The sequence below is a fragment of the Apostichopus japonicus genome, chromosome 16, assembly GCF_037975245.1.
Source record: "Apostichopus japonicus isolate 1M-3 chromosome 16, ASM3797524v1, whole genome shotgun sequence".
NCBI classification, from domain to species: domain Eukaryota; kingdom Metazoa; phylum Echinodermata; class Holothuroidea; order Aspidochirotida; family Stichopodidae; genus Apostichopus; species Apostichopus japonicus.
Genome location: NC_092576.1, coordinates 16,529,967 through 16,548,092, shown reverse-complemented (window position 1 = coordinate 16,548,092; position 18,126 = coordinate 16,529,967). Strand labels below are relative to the sequence as shown.

Sequence of the window (18,126 nt, the reverse complement as noted above, 5' to 3'; positions counted from 1 at the left end):
GTATTGTAGATATCAAAGGATTGATTAATCCATGTTATTGTGTCTCATTTACTCATTTATTCATTGAAACTGGGAGAATGGGGGTTAGGGAAGGGAGAGGAAGAGGTGGTTTTGTTTGTTTTGTTCTTGTGGTTCTCTTTTCTATTTGTAAAGTTCTGTATTTTTTTAGGGAGTGTCACTACCCGACAAGCCCTATGGGGTTTTTAATACACTTCCTTTCACAAGTTTTGTTTCTTATCTCCTTCTAATGTCATACTAATGTTGTGAAAGAACAAAAATAAATAAATGAATGAAATGAATGAAAGAATTTAGATTGTAAAGAATAATTATATCAAAGGGTCTTTTTCTTGACTTTTCAAATGCATTTCATATCGTCTTGCTAAATTAATGAAGGATCTTTTACGATTTATGAAAGAAACATGGCTTATTCATTGGCTGCCACAATTTCTTTAAGGATGGTCTAGACAAGTTAAGATGGATTAAGGGTTATCGGAAATATCGGAAATAAGGTTGGTGTGCCTTAGGGGAGGTAGGTTAATTATCTGCTATATCATTTACTACATATACTTATGAAATTAGGTCAAATTCACACATTTCTGTTACAAAATATGCCGATGATACTGCTGCATCATGCACAATTTCTCAGAGCTCTGTTCAAACTGACCAATGAAGTTCTCAGTGTTCAAGGTTCCAACATGTGACAGCAAGACTTTATTGCGTAACTCCCCAAATTTGTGTTGAAAATTAAACCATAGAACATGAAGGTCTCATTCTATCAAGATCGCAACGTATTGTTATTGAGGTATCGGAGGTGGCTAGAAACTCTAAAAACTGAGTTATGGGAGTAAACAGTGACGACAGTTTGACCCTTTCTTGCAATGTACCAAGGTATTAAAACAATACGTTATATATACATATATATATATATAAATATATATATATATATATGTATATGTATATATATATATATATATATATATATATATATATATATATATGTATATATTAATATATATATATATATATATATATATAAATATATATATATAGATATATATATATATATATATATATATATATATATATATATATATATATATATATATATATATATATATATATATATATATATATATATATATATATATATATATATATATATATACACATTGGTATATTTGTTTACTTCAACGCATGATGGCTGGGACTTAGGTTTACCTCGGGGATAGGTTTACCTGACACCAGGTAAACCTAAGTCTAGGGTCTTCTTGTTCAATCAATTTCACTCCCTTTGAGGAATGATTATTTCGAGTTAAGAGAAAACCTCATAAACTTATCAATTCCGAAGTTACAAGAAAAAAATCGTTCATTTAAAGGGTAAAATATCCCCTAAAAAGTGGAGGTAATTCCGAAGGGTATATAACAGAATTACGAACATGGTATATATGTTGATCCCAACTTTACACCTCGATTTTGACCAAATGCGGCTATATATAGTTCCGAAACTTACAGGTTCCTCTAATTACACTGAAATCTTCGTGTTTGTATGTTTTCTTCCATTAATTTGGGATATTTAAGAAAATAAGAGTTTCTATTTTAACTGGCAAATTTACACGTAACGAAACAACGCCCCCATCTATAAGCAGTTCTTTCTGTGTTCGGTGGCAGGGCAGTCGATCGGATCGTATCGTTGCTATCCCAATAGCCTACATTCAACGTTACTTTATGTGGGCCTAGCCATGTAGTCTACGAAGGAAAGTGCCGCAGGTTACCGTAAACGTTGCCCATTTGAAGCTGGCTTTTGGAACTTTGGTGGAGTATATGCATTGTAAGTAAATTCCTTAAAAGTGTTCCGGATATATTAATAACATTTAGAGTAAATACCTTCATGCTGAACACAAATAAAGTAAGACCATGGTTAGAGTTAGAGTAGACTAGCCCAGGCCTAACGTTAGCCCTAAATTGGACCTATCAGTATTACTGGCTATGGTAAATCACAGCTGCCTGCTACTGCCTTTGCTGATACTCGGAATATAAAATATGATAAATAAATTAAAGTATATAGTTGTAACAGACTGGTCAACCTACACATTTTGCAGCTTGGTGATCTTCCAGATCTTTTAAAGTAAAGGCTTAATAATTGACGCACCTCCAAATATTACTAGCCTAGGCCTAGTACTACTATTACTATACTAGCCTACTACTACTGTAGCTAGTACTAGCAACTATACAGCAGGCAACCATAACTTTTTGCAGCCAAGCAGAGTTAAATATTTCATGAGTTTGAATCCATTTCAGGTATATGCTGCTCAAATTGTGTTTGTGCATGTTTTGGGGCATTTGGAAATCTTACTCCCTAAAAATAACCAAAATTAGGCCTACCTCAATATTATACCACTAATCTCTGGGACCTGACCTTTCTGAGGTTAGAGGCTCAGATAGATAGAAAATTTATTGTCCATTTCAGAAAATACAAAATTACCTCAGAGCATAGCAAACAGCATCCAAAGATAATGGATGTTTACTTAGGCCTTCACTACAGTAAGCTTATCGACAGATGTGTCAATTTAGGGGTATGAAAGAACTTGCATTCGTGCGATGCAATTTTGAACCATTTCACAAAATATAAATCTTTGGGTATGTCTCAATCTCTCTGCCATAAAATAAGGCAGTCAGAAAGTCACAACTCCACAAAAACAGATACACAAGCAAACGGAACACTACAGTAAGAAAAAGGCCCTGATAGATTCCATAAACGAGTTACAAAAGTAAAAAATGTGAAAACGTTTCCCGTCTCAGTACAATATTCATCCCCACAATATTCTCTATATGTGTAAGTGTGCATCACTTAGCCCTGTGTGTACAGTAGTAGTGGTGTGTCATTGGTTCTGATTCAGAGAACTACAGTAAGTCACATAGGGCCTCAGTGTAGCAGTGTACAACAATTTTTTGTAACATGAGTTTTTTTCCCCTGCACCTATGGGATGAATCATGGCTGAAGGTAAACAATTGAGTATTCATTTTAGAATAACAACGCAATCATGGCTAAGTAATTTAGGCATTTTGATATTAACGTTATGATGTGGGTAGTGTTAATAGTGCTGAAGTAATAGCTTGATCAAAAGTATTCCTCAAAAGTCCCACAATGCCTTCACAGGGTGACCTACTGTACAGTCACTTGAGCACTTAGGAGTTTTTGCGAAAAGAGCAAATTCCTTCTCCAAAATTGCTAGGTTTGACCCAGTTTTACGGTGTCCCATAACAAAAAAACACAGTCTGTGATATATCAATGGAAAAGTGTAAAGATTCAATGTAACATATTTGAAAGGATTAGAGTATGTTGAAAAACCACCAGCTATGCATTTTAAGGAAATAACAGTACCTCATTGAACCTTGCATTGTGTTCACACTAATGAGTTATGAAATTGTTATCTGTGTCTTCATCATTAAAAGCTATTAATTAGGTTGATCAATGGTCTCACATATTAGTGCAATCACAGAGGTTAAATTTCAATCAGGTTATAATGCCAAGGGAATCCAGACCTACTTCTTAAAAAAAAAAAATTCATGGCTCCTATAAAAATCATTCATGATAAAAACCAGCATACATACAGTATGTGCAACTAAAGTAGTTTCATATTGGGTATCATGTCCAAATAAAAGCTCTTGATTGTATTCAGTTTTCATACTTTTAAAAATGACCATCTGTGTGCAGTAATTTGGTGTTAGTAAGTAACATGAAAATGCAGTACAAGACTAATGTTCAACAGGCACTAAATAGTTCTCATGTCCATAGCACAAACCAGGGAGTTGTTCCATTACAACTCCCGGCACGAACAGGCTATTATGATCAGAGTTGTTATGGAACAAATAAAACTCCCTTGTATGATGTTAGCACTGTACTGTGTGACAAAACACTTAAATGCATACATGTGGTAACATGTTGCTATGATCCGATACTAGCTGGTTGGGTGTATAAATAGATCACCATTATGCAAACTGCACTGCACATGGTTTCCATTATGTAATAAGTTTCATTTTATGAATTTGTCAATTTGACATGTATGCTACTGTATATGTGTAGGCTGCATGTACAACTTATTATATCTTAATAATATACAGCAAAAAACTATTGAGAACAGTGATAAACAACATTTTCAAAGTGACAGTTGGGGATCTAAAAAGACCACTGAAAGCCTTCTGTAGCGATATAACATGATACTAAACATTATGTATCTCTGCAAGCTAGTGTACCCTGCTTTGAGATGTATGGTTTAAATAAGGTTTTCACAAGTTTGCCCTGTTGACCCAACCACTGGCCTAGACATACCAATAAATAGATCTATCCATGCTTCAAATTGAGTTTTCACAATTTGACCATTTTTACCTAAAGTACCTTTGACCTTCACCAAAAACAATAGGCTTCTTGTACTTGTGATGCATCTATACATACATACTGTACCAACTATGAGATCTGTCCAATAAAGCTTACTGTCATGAGAAACTGTGTTTACAAGCTAGGATCACAAACACAGTACTCCTACCAATGCACACGCACACATATGCCATCGTGAGTGGAAAGTTTCAACATCATTGAAACCAAACATTAAAAATGAACTCAGTCATAATGCCAAAGTCTGTGTACACGAGTAGTCCTGAGCTTAAACCCCAAATGATACGTTGAGGGACTAAATGTACCGGTATACATAGTCTAGGGTGCATGCAATTTTTAAGTAAATGAACTGCATGCGAGATGAGGCATTGAACCATGCATGAATACTCAGTCAATCTCTTGAAGTGATTGCATGCTAAATTCCTGGGTACAACTTACATACCAAATAATAGATCAATATTCAAACTTAGTAGTGTGGCATTTTTCTCAATTGTTGCATATGCGGTTTCCATGAAAAAAGTGATAGCTAAATTAACTAAACTGACATGAATATTGGACAACATGTACACTAAGTATTGACATCAAATAGGGAACTGCACTGTCAAGACTTCCACTTGCAATTTATGAAACAATTATCTGGACTTATTTATGTTCATTCTCTTGTCAGAAAAGATGGCTTAAATTTGGCACAATTTGAGGAATGCATGAATGCAGAATGAGAACACCACAGCAGATATGCTCCACTTTATTGCAAGAAGTACAGGGCTGCAATTTCAAGGTCGACGCAGGATATCAAAATACTGTAACTTTGAGCTGCTGGTTGTCTTTAATATTCAGTAAGTATTGACTGTGAGATATATTTTAAAGCCCTATGACCTGAAGTTAGTTTTCTAAAGCCTTCCCTTTAATATCCTCTAAGTCTGATCAACACACACTATACATAATATAAATTTACTGTACTAAGTTTCAACACGAACAAAGATGATGAAAATTTGCTGTTTATTTTCAAAAACTGTAAACGATCTAAGGCAACGGCTAACAAATTAATGTAAGAAAGACTTTCCACTTCCCACCAAGTCCACTGCCAAACCTTTTGTTTTACTTTGCTACTTCCACCATCATAGAATGTTATCAGAATTGAAATGACTCTATGTGTAGTCTTTGAAAACTAAATGTACTGTAAATCTGCCATCTGGCAGGCTGGAATGAATTGTAGGTAGGATTGTGAAGCAAAGACTTGAGGTGTTAACACACCATCACATTTTAACCTTGATTATGATGTGTTTATTTGTACCTTTTGCAACAATGTCAATATCAAAATGTGAGGCTTTAAAAAATATTTACATGGAATTTACTTCAGTGAAACTTTGACATATGATTGAAATGTTGTTTTGGTTTGTTGTAGGTTAACAAGAGCTGGTGGAATTTCTCCACAAGAGAAGGAAGTACTGTCATCAATAAAATCTGCAGACAGAAGAATATTTTTACTGAAGATCAAAATTTTCAATGAAAGGAAAGGCTTTCGATTAAAATGAGACAAACAACTTCTGTAGATACAATGAGGACTAGATTTATATGTCATTGCTTGGAGCCAGGTACGATGCATTCTATGAGTTTGAATTGTTCTTTTTAGTTTCTGGACAGGTATATGACATGCAGCATACAAATTAAAATTTGTTAATGAATTTTCTTCCTTCACAGCATCATAAAATTCATTATTAATAATCCATTTATACAAATTCTTATGTTGCTGTATTTGAGAATAATTTTCGTTAGTAAAACAAAGATTTTAATCATATTCATTGCATTAACTATTATTCATGTAACTCCCTTACTTCGCTGTATCAAATAAAACATTGTTTCACCAATCCACTATTCCAGTTGTTATACTGCTGGGAGGGGAGACACCAAGGTCTTTTAATACTTCAGTTACCCAATTAATGCTAACTAGATGCTCAATAATGCTTCCCACAATGGGGATTTTGGGTCTAGCAAACCTTAAGTCTAGTGGACCCTCAATGTAATGGGCATCCTCCCCCCCCCCCATGTTGGTACTGCATGTGGTATACTTTTGTTAGTGAAACTAAGAGTTTCATCCTAGTCATTACATTGAGGGATGCTCTTTATTAAACTCCCTTACTTCACTGCAGCGTATTGGTAATCAACTATTCTAGTTGTAATGTTGCTAGTACTGTATTTGAGAATCCTTTTGTTAGTGAAACGAAGAGTTTAATGCTATCCATTACATTTAGGAGTACTCTCTAAGTGTCTACCTTCACAACATCATATAATAAATTATTAACAATCCATTATCTCTTTATATTTATGACAGAGCTGTAGTCGAGTCCAATTAGCCAGAGTCCAAGTCCATCTGGTCTGAGCCAAATACAAGACCCCTCAATTCCGAGCCGACTCCAGATACCAAAGATCACCTTCGGTAAAAATTCTTGAACTGTTATGATAATTATGCACCCAGGAGGAAATTTACCTCATGCTATAATTTTTTCGGACCAGATAAGTGGCAGCAAGGCCTTCCTGGTTCATAAATGTTATAAAACTACTGGGAGGGGAGTCACCAAGGTCCTTCAATACTTTCAGTTACCCAATAAATGCTAACAAGACGCTCAATAATGCTTCCCACAATGGGGGTGTTGGGTCTAGCAAACCTTAAGTCTAGTGGACCCTCAATATTATGGGCATCCCTCTTGTTGGTACTGCATGTGGTATCCTTTTGTTAGTGAAACTAAGAGTTTTATCCTAGTCATTACATTGAGGGATGCTCTTTATTAAACTCCCTTTCTTCACTGCATCGTATTGGTGATCCATTATTTCAGCTGTAATGTTGCTAGTACTGTATTTGAGAATCCTTTTGTTAGTGAAACGAAGAGTTTAATGCTATCCATTACATTTAGGAGTTAACTTTCTAAGTCTCTACCTTCTCAACATCATATAATAAATTATTAACAATCCATTATCTTTTTATATTTATGGCAGAGCTGTAGTCGAGTCCACTTGGTATGAGCCAAATCCAAGACCCTTCAAGTCTGAGCCGACTCCAGATATTCAAATATGATCACCTTTGGTAAAAATTCTTGACCTGTTATGATAATTATGCACCCAGGAGGAAATTTACCTCATGCTATAATTTTTTCGGACCAGAGAAGTGGCAGCAAGCTTTTCCTGGTTCATAAATGTTCAGCCCGGGCGCTCAACTTTCAAACCATGCAGGGAGAGGCAAAATCATATTCAAACCACAACCACCGCCAGGTTAAAACGGGCTTGTGAGAACCCTGCTCTACTAAAAGTGATATTCTAGTTACATTTAGGATTGCTTATTAAGATTTTCAAATCATCATCATTGTCATGGTTGCTACTTTTTCTGATGTCATCATCATTTGTGAATTATTGTTATTGTTGCCATGTTACATTTGCCAGTATCAATTTTGCTTATTGTTCTCTCAAAATTGCAGAGTAGAAGGAAGAAATGTTAGCTAATAGTTATTATACCATATGTTCTTGGTCTCTAAATTGTTTACGCTGAGGTCAGTATGAACAGAAGTGTTTATAAAAGTTTTCCTTTCTGATAAAGTATTTTCTGAATCATTTCATTAAATTTATATTTAAAATGGAATTTTCAGTAGGTGTTGGCTTCATTGAGGGTCAAAGGCTACTCAAGGTCAGTAGAGTAACATAGAGCATCTAACTCAACAAGGAAAAGTTGGTAGTCATATGTAGTGCATATAGGTTTCTGACATTGAGTACTATTCTATAAATTTGTACAGTATAGCAGAAGCCCATGTGAGATAACTAGATATCTGAAACTGAAAGCCATGTTAACATGATAGTTCAATATTGGAATGATGAATGGAAGTTTGTGTGCAGGTGTATCATGTGCTGAGTGCTCTTAGCCAAGTCAAAGGTTATTTGAGGCCAATATAGGTAAAATCTGAAAACCTTCATGATCCCATACTATCTAGTATCTGACTAGTAGCTGCTTTAATAGCTGAATCTTAGGGCAATTAATATATTTATCAGAACAAGTAATGTACCTCAAAAGACTTCTTAAGCTCTTTTGAGCCCCATTCAATATTTCAGTGTATTAACTTCATCATTCTTTTAACAAATTTACTCCAAATTGCTAGTTTCATGTTCTGGCAATGAACCTTTGTCATATCATGTTGCATGAGTGCTGCAACTGGTTTACAAGCTTGCAAAAGTCTTAAAAGGAGGATAGGGTGTTGGGATAAATAGTTCAAAATAATATTAACAAAATTGTACCATATTTTGCTTTTCTTTTTCCCCATATGTTGCCACTACTTGAATAAGACTAGTTGATAGGACTTTTTGTGAGCTCCACCTTTGACAACAAGGTACAGTAGACTTCAAATGCATCTTGTTGGCAACATCCTAGGAAAGTTTCAATAAACACAGATGTTTCTATAAAATGAGGAATCTGATGAACATTCCAATACTGCGAGTCTTTATTGGACATTTCAGCAGGAGGCAATAACCAATTCTGATATCGTTACATACTGTAGGTCCTTCATAAAATGCCACTTAAAGAACTGTATTACTTCCTTGGGAAGGTGAATTTTATTGTCAAATACAACATCAAATACAACCTGTCCAACTCCCCCCCCCCCACACCTCCATTTATTCCGAGTAGTTTACAGAAACTGGGACAGAACATTTTTTGTGGGAAACAAGGTTAAATAATGTTGTTTGAGGTATTGAGCATTTATCTATATGTCCCTTTCGAATCTAGATAGGAGGAAGTAGCAAACAATGCAAGGAAAACATGAAGTTCAAGTGGATGCTTTAATTGTGTTTACCCAAAACTTTGCTATATTCATTGATAAATATAATCCACTTCAAATTCAGTACCGTTATACAACATGCAAAAGAGTTATGATATTGATGTACTTTCTAAATTTAGACCATTGCAGGTGAACAAGTTTAACATTGGTTTTTAATTTGACTCTATGTAGAAAACAGCGGTTACATAATGAACCTCAGATAATGTCGTGTAAATACATATTACTGCTAGGAGCTGTTTAACAAACAGTGAAAGAAAAAATTATTACTTGACTATCAAGAGATTCGCAGAACTCCACTCCTTCAACAATATTTACAGTGGTGCAGACTTCAAAGCAGTGCAAGGGCAACAACTGCCTATCTCTTTAAGAAATTTCCAAGTGCTTTCATTTCTTTTGAACATTTGCATATGTTCAAAAGAAAAATGACAAATTAAAAGATGTGGTCTTTTCAACATGTTACCACATCTCCCCCCCCCCTCTCTCCCCCATCAAAAAAGTATTGCATGTAAAGCAGTAACCCTTTTTGTACATGTGCAATATATGGAGCCTTATTCATGACTTGACCAAGCCCTTTATCCATTTGAATAGCACAAGTTATGTCAGTGGTATTCACATCAATGCCTCATAGAAAATGTGCCTCATGGTAAATTTTCTAGCTGATAGCATGAATGTGAATGAGCTGAAGTAGTAGAAGTTGCTTTGTTTATATATTTCTGAAAGTAACATGAAATTTCATATTGATTTTAATGAAAATATTTGCATTTATCAGTAATAAACAGAAAGAAGACATAATGATTTCTGCTATAGTGTCTTATCTCTGCCTCTTATGTTAAAATTGTGTTCATTGGTTGGTCCTTGTACTTCGAACATATTGCTCCCTAACTCAGCAAACCCATATTCGATCTGAAGATGCTAATTCAGACAGCTTACTGTTCTAGCAAGTTCTCGACCAATTATATTGATGAATTTGCATCTGGATGAATTTGCACTGGATGAATTTGAATCATGCCAACTATGTAAGGAGCCATTTCTTTAAACCTTGCAAGACTGGTCTATAGAGTTTCAGCTAATTTAATACAAGCCGATCGATGAAGAATTCAAATACTGTGTAATCCTATCCTACTTCAAAGGTGTACGTGGTCGAAAGGTTTCCGAGTAAAATTACTGGTCCTTTCAGATCTGCAACTTCATCTTCTTTTTGGTCACATAGTAGCTTGAAACAATTGAAAGTTGGGGACAGTACTTTGAAGATATGTGCTTCGGCACCATGTACCCAGTGGCGTAGCCACGGGGGGGGGGTGGGGCGACAGCCCCATGAAAGCTTGTCGCCCGCCCACTGGGATTTTGGGTGTCGAAAAAATTACATGTGCGAAAAATATATCATTCATTGGTCTGCATGGTAACGAATCTCCATGATGACCACTCATGAACGACCCTTCGACCGCGGACCGGCAGTAGGCTATAGTTGCTGAAAAACCTGACGTGACATAGCGCATAGGCCGAGATATGTCATGATATTTCAAAGCAACTTACCAGATTGTCTTTTTTCTTCTATTTCTCTAAACTATTTGATGACCATATCAAGACATGGGATCTCAAAATAAAGGATGTTGTGAAACTTTAGAGCAGCTTACAAGGCCTGGGAAGTGTTATTTCCAACGATCTAGGAGGTCTTTATAGCTGAAAATTTCCCGTACGCTGAGCGCCAACCCATGGTGGCACTCCACTCAGGTAGAAACAAGACGCCCTCCCAGGAATTGGTCAACCCCCCCCCCAAGCGCCCACCCCCTCCACTGGAACAATCCTGGCTACTTCACTGCATGTACCACAGGTTTATCTGATATCAAAGTGAAAGCGGCTTTCCACAAGAATAAAGAAAGCAAATCTACATTTTTGTGTAACACCTACACAACTCAATCCCCACGCAAAGAAGACTACCTACGTATAGTTTTCATTGAGGATTCCAATATTTCCTGCAATAACATATGGAAAGTCACTCCTGTTATCGTGGCGGAGCTAGGGTATTGGTAAGAGGGGGTGAGAATGGTATGTATGGGCGCTTTCGACTTTATCGAAGCGGAGCGCCACCACAGGTTGGCGCAGAGCGTACAGAAATCTTTTGAGTAAAGATACTCCCTATATGGCAGGAAATGACCCTTTCCGGGCCTTGCTAATTTGCAGATAAACGAAGAATAAATAGGTGTCATCGCCAACGAAATGTGACAAATGTCAATAGGTAGATGAGAGCGCCATAAAAAAGTCAATAATCGCGAATAAGTAAAAAAAGTGATAAATAGCTGAAAAGGGCGCCAGCAGTCCATATGAGTCCGTTGGGGGGGGGGGGGCATCCGCCCCCTGACTGTATTGACGCTCCGCCACTGTTGGGAGCTCAGTGTAGGAAGAGAAGGGGGGAGAGGGACGGTATTTTTTAACGGTTTGGGTGAGCGTCTGCAATGATTCGTAATGACATTATCGCAAGCGTTCAACATGCTCAAATAAAAAGAATGAATGAGAAGGAATTCATATCACTTTTCAATCATTTTTTGAAACAAATTGAGCGAGTTGATCGCTAGTAATCTTGAAATTGGTTTTATCACGGTCATTGTCATGTTTCTCATATGTACCTTTCACATATAAAAGAATTCTGTACGTAATGTTATCAGAAATACTTTTAAAATGACACCAAAGAGATTAAAAATTCTTTTCGAACTTGTTAATAATATTGTCTTTTAAGAGACACCGTAGAGATTAAAAATTCTTTTCGAACTTGTTAATAATATTGTCTTTTAAGAGACACCGTAGACACGTTGCTCGGTTGGGTTTACTGCAATAGTGGCAAATGGAGACCAATATCCGCACTTAGTGGACCTAATGTTATAGTCGTGCATTGACCTTGAACAGAGGGGCCTACCGTGAAAACGTACGGAAAATTCATCCTTTTATATCTCAGCGAGACAATTCCACTGGATACAATAATACGACTCAAAAGTCCTTACATGTGGTCATCATAACAATCACAATAAAAGATATGTATGAAAAGCAGATTAAAGATATGATGGAAACTCAAATGTGGACCAAAAAACGATGTCCCTACGGATGCCGTTTAGTGACATTTACATAATTTGTGTGTAGTAGGTTTCTTAGCTCTTTTGTGGAAAAACTGTGTAATATGCTTAAAGTTGGGAGTTCATCCATGCTTTAGATTAATGAGAGACATAGATCATCACGTTTTATGAGGAGGGAGGCTATTTTTAAAAATCTGGGTAATAGGTACTGTAACTCTTTTCTTGGAGAAAGCTTGGAATATGCGGATAAGGAAGAAAGTTTCGAGTTCCTCCCACGCATTAGATAAATGAGGGACCTAGTTCATCACGCTTTGCAAGGATATCTAATATAATAGGTGTAAGAGAGTGATTGTAATGAAGGGAAGGGGAGAATGGGGGGGGGTAAATGATGTTACCAGGGGGACCTAATAATTTGTCCTAAATGAGATTTAAAAAATTCATTAATGTAAGTAAATTTCATTACTGCCTGCTCTCGCTGATTTCTTTTAACCCTATAGAGCGGAGTGTGTGAGGTGAAGAAGGGTAGGGCAGGATGGGGGAGGGATGATAAATGACGATGTAACCAGGGGGCTGATAATTCGTTCAATAAGAGATTTGAAAATATATATATAAGTTTATATCATTACTGCCTGCTCTCACTGATTTCTTTCAACCCTAAGTTACGCTTATCGGAAGACTATACGCCGATAATACAATTCTTTAACAAGGAGATGATTCTAATTTATTAAACTGTGTAACTTTCACTAATCTATTTGGAAAAAATATGCTTTTAAGTTGAAAGACTCAGTTAGGATCAATTAAGTAGAACAAAGATCGTTGCGTGCTGCGTGTAACGATGAAGTTTCCTACATTGGGATGGAAGAGTATCAGGGAGTGTAAGATTGAGTGGGAAGTTAAATGACGGTGTAACTGAGAAATTAAAAAAAAATCTTAGTGATAAAATCATTATTGCTTGCTCTTTGCTGATTTAACATTAGAATAAGTGTCTCTAATCATTAGATATTCCTTTAACATACGAGGTTCGGTTGGGGAAGGGGGGGGGGGACACTAGACGGATTGACGGGGAAGAAGATTGGGAGCCAGTGGCGGAGCTAGGGATATTGGTCAGAGGGGCGAGAAAGGTCTGTACGGGCGCTTTCGACTTTATCTAAGCGGAGCGCCACCACAGGTTGGCGCAGAGCGTACAGAAATCTTTTGAGTAAAGATACTCCCTATATCGCCGGAAATAACCCTTTAGGTATAGGTGTCATCGCCAACAAAATGTGACAAATGTCAATAGGTAGATGAGAGCGCAATAAAAAAGTAAATAATCGCGAATAAGTAAAAAGTGGTGAATAGCTGAAAAGGGCGCCAGCTTCACATTTGAGTCCGCTCCCCCCCCCCGCCTGACTGTATGGACGCTCCGCCACTGCCTGTTATGACATTAGAAACAAATACTGATATGAGATGAGTGTGGTATATACCTACTGACGACTGATAACAGTATTATAGTGCATGTTCTAGCCTTTTGACATCGTATGAATCTAGCAGACAACGTACAGGTACCGTCTGGTACCATTATCCGTTTTGAGTGCTATTTAGGGGTTCTAGGACAAAATCCCCCCGGACAAAATCCCCCCGGACAATATCCCCCTGACCCATACAAAGCCTGCCTGCAACAACCAGGGATGGCACAGGTGTGACAGTCAAGGCATGGGACATTGCACTGGTTAGGGTACCGTTCAGGGGATTGGTCAGGGGACTGGTCAGGGTACTAGTGAGGGTACTGGCGAGTGTTACTGTGAGGGCTCCTGTTAGGGTACCTGTGAGGGTACCGGTCAAGGTACTGGTCATGTGACTGGTCAGGGTACCGGTCATCATACTGGTCACTCTACCAGTCAGGGTTCCACTCAGTGTACTGGTTAGGGTACTGGTCAGGATACCAGTCCGGATACTGGTCAGGGGACTGGTCGGGAGATCATTGAGGGTAATTGCGAGGCTACCTGTTAGTGTGGCCATGGGATATAGCTCCATGGTGTGACATTTAAGGGACCGGTCAAGGTACTGGTCAAATTACTGTTTATTGTACCAGTACTAGTAAGGGTACGTGTCAGAGTATGTGTCAGAGTGCCTTTCAGGATACCAGTTGGGATACCGGTCGAGGTACCGGCCGGGGTACGAGCCGGGGTACAGTCCAGGGTACTGGTCAGGGAGGGGTACCGGTGGGGGTAACTGTCAGGCTCACTATTAAGGTACCGGTCGGGGTATGGTCGGAGTACTGGTCCGGGAACCACTGAGAGTACCACTGAGAGTACCAATGGAAATACTGGTGAGGGTACCGGATGACGGTATTGGATGACGATACCGGGGACCGGGATGACACATTTTTGTAAAGAATTGATGGGATTTTTCATAGCTTGGGGAGATTTTGGCTTGGGTGGATTTTGTCCTAGGGGGATTTTGTCCAGGGGGATTTTGGCTCTGGGGGATTTTGTCCTAGGGGGACTTTGTCCGGGGGGATTTTGTCCTGTCACCTTATTTAGGTATTAGTATTGGACCAAAAACAGTATTAATGTCGGCACGAAACAAACGTTAAAGAAAGGTCAAATGTTGTTTGTCCATCTCTAACATCCCTGGTGGAACCATGGAAATATTTGAAAATTGTCAGCACTGTGGCAAGTCCCCCAGACATTTTGATATGTTACCATTATAGTTAACAAATTGGGTAAAGCCTGTTCAGGGAATGATGATAAGCAGCCCCTCCACTTTTATGTTTTTGACAAAATACTATACACTCAAAGCCAGATTTTTAAAGCAAAAAAATTATGGCTCAGGAACTAATGGTATACTGGCAGTTTTGAACTAAAATCGACAGTGAATATTACATGAATTGCATCAGAACATAATTTAAGTAATGCATAAATGCATGCGCAGTTGCAACTGTTCACTGTATGTTTATTTTTTTTTCACTCCTCAGAGGAATACTGCTACAAACAGTCAAACAACAAACAATTTTCAATTGATCAGGAATACAACAGAAAGTGTCCATTTCTTTTCACTACTGTACAGTATACTGTGTTGCTGACTCAAAACATAAACAGAGATAGAGGCAGTGAATGCGATTGCTTAAAATTCATCAAAAATTGTTGACGATTTGTTTTTTTAAACTTCTACCCAGAAATCTGGCTTATTACCACTTACAGTAGTGGAGATTAGCATGATATTAAAAGACGAGACACAATAAAAATTGTACAATCATATTCAAGCAGTTGATTGTATTTTCAATCCCAGTTTATATTTTCCACAAGATTTATTTCACATAAACCAGGATACTTGCACTATTTCATGACCTCAATTTACTGACCTCTCTCATACATGAGAAACATTTTGGGAACGAACTTATACCTCAAGTATTTATCTAGACTTACCAGTATAGGCTGTATCTAATACTGTAACCAATGCAAATTGCCACAATATCATGGAGTTTCCATGCTTGGAGGGACAAAATTATACACTATACCCCTGGATTGCACAATTTCATACCTATAGTTACAAGTGTTGTGGTTTCACAGTATGTTTCATTGGGCTGCACTAGGTTTCCATGACATTGGTGCTAGTTGCATGTGCCTTTGCTGTATTCACTCCCCTCAAAATTTAATTTTGTTTAAAGAATAAACTGGTTCTTGGTGTAATAAAAGACCACAAGCTTTCAGTAATTAAGTCAGGCCTAACATTGTAAACTTTTCCCATAGCATAACCCCTGAACCCCACTTGTAGAATTGTGAAACTGTGGTTCAGAAACAATGCAGTGTACCCCTGGAGATTTTGAGGGATAAAAGTTTGAAAGATTTTTATAATAGTAATCTGCTTAACAAATACCCTTAGTCCTGCACAAGTATCTGTGTGGTGGTTGTTGAAAATTACTGTACTATGGCTTGCAGATCTTGTTTGGAATACAAAATTAAAACATCTTAAAACATGAGAAATGCATTTAAGAACAGTTAAAGCAAGGTACGGCAGCAAAATATCCAGTAACCTCAACACTTAAGCATCAGGACCACTTCAGTTGTATAACAAGTTCCATGTTCTTGACAAGCAGCTGCAAATGTTCCCTAATACTTACAAAAACATGTAGTGCCACAATGTCACCAAACTAAAATATTTCAAGAAGTACATTGCAAAAGAATGAGTCCATTTATACAGTTAAATATGTAGAAGACTTCCCATGAAGACTGGTCTGCATTCTCTTGGTTCTGTCTGCTTGAAGCTTATACTATTAATTTCCTCTATCTTTTATATGGTGTAACAGTGTAACATATCCTGGAACTAGTTAGTTTTCTGTTACTGCTCTGCATTTATGTGAAGCAAATACTGCATTACTGTGCCAATCCAACAACTATTCCCAGCAACTTCCTAACTCCATTGAAAGATGTGCTGTGTCCCAGAGGATATACATGAGATGTGTGAATCTACTTCGCGATTTACAGGACATACTTTTGCTTGGCATCGGCTTCTATGCAAGCTTTTAATTGATAAGCCCAAAAAGGAGCTACTGTATACCACTATGTACAGCATGATGAAAAGCTTGGTTGATGATTGTATTCACCCCACTGTAAACTGTGTGATAATCTTGCCTGGCATTTCTAATTAGAGCATATCCTTTGCTGTATTAGCCTGTAGATCTATCCATCTGTTGGTACAAAAAGAAAAGCTTTCTCTTAAAGATATGCTGATTTGGTCCCAATTATAGCACGCGCAATATAGCTTGGAATGTTTTGCGATTACCTATTAGACCTCACATGACCTCACACTCTACAAATGAAGAAAACAATGAACTGCTTTACAAAACTAAATCTCCTGTAATTCAGCCAATATTTTAATCATCTCACAACCTTTCATATGTACTATTTTCACTGTAAATTTCAATTCGTTTATCCATCCCATTTTGGGCCCATTAATTCTTGATTCATCTTGCCTTGTATACAACATTACACATTTTATTTATGCAGCCATGCATTCAATTCGAGCTGAAACAGCTCCCTACCATAGCAAGTGCTTTTAAAAGTTGCAAGTCATTCAAGCTTTACCAATTGTAAAGGTTTCAAAATTTAAATATGCATGTACATTTTATGTGGACCTAGCCTGACAATTTGGTGTTGTCTTGCATTGACCTTTAAGATTAAAAACCAGAGAGTGGATATAGCTCTAGTGTAGTTAAATACTATGGACATAGAGGAAAAGATACCACCACATTAACCAGATCATACAAAAGTTTTCATCCCTTCTGATTGTTTCTTTCTTCATTCCATAACTTTGGAATAAATTACCTCAGATGTTACTCGTATTTGAGGTAATAGAGTCCTATGGTATCAAGTTTATGCGATGTCAAACCTACAGAATATTAACTTACTTTTTGGTTAATTTAGAAAATATCTTCCATTTTGCTGTCAATGATGCAGTAGGTCACCACATCAGTCTGTCCCAGGCGGCATCTGTGCTCTAGCTATGATTGCAACCGTTCCAATATTGACTTTTTCACTGCATGGCAGCTACATCGTACAGTGTTATTCCCTTGGATAGTGGGCTGTTGTCATTCATCTTGAGATTGAGAATGTTGATCATCAAATTTGTCTGAGAAAACATTAACAGTGCCAATCAAATAAATATCAAATGGTCAGAGTGTAGATGTGCATTATTTCAATTTTTATTGTACACTTCTCTCCAATATATTTTGGGCCAATACAGAGCTCAGATCTTTAACACTGAATATTGCACATTTAGTCAACTTGGTGGATCTAAATAGACTTAACAAAATGACTTACAGTATATGCAAGGGAGGGGATAGAAGGCTTTATCAAATTTTTGTGTTATA

General features: G+C 37.2%; 1 long non-coding RNA gene across 2 annotated transcripts; it reads left to right on the top strand.

Moving 5' to 3' along the window:
* Positions 1–5,212: 5,212 nt before the first annotated feature.
* Positions 5,213–10,402, top strand: LOC139983001 (uncharacterized). Of its 2 annotated transcripts, XR_011798469.1 has the most exons (4): positions 5,213–5,229; positions 5,799–5,988; positions 6,726–6,830; positions 7,388–10,402. It is a non-coding gene; the product is annotated as an uncharacterized lncRNA (long non-coding RNA). The 2 variants fall into 2 exon arrangements; XR_011798468.1 differs by lacking the exon at positions 5,213–5,229 and having other exon boundaries at positions 5,245–5,988; positions 7,388–10,400.
* The last annotated feature ends 7,724 nt before the right edge of the window (positions 10,403–18,126 follow it).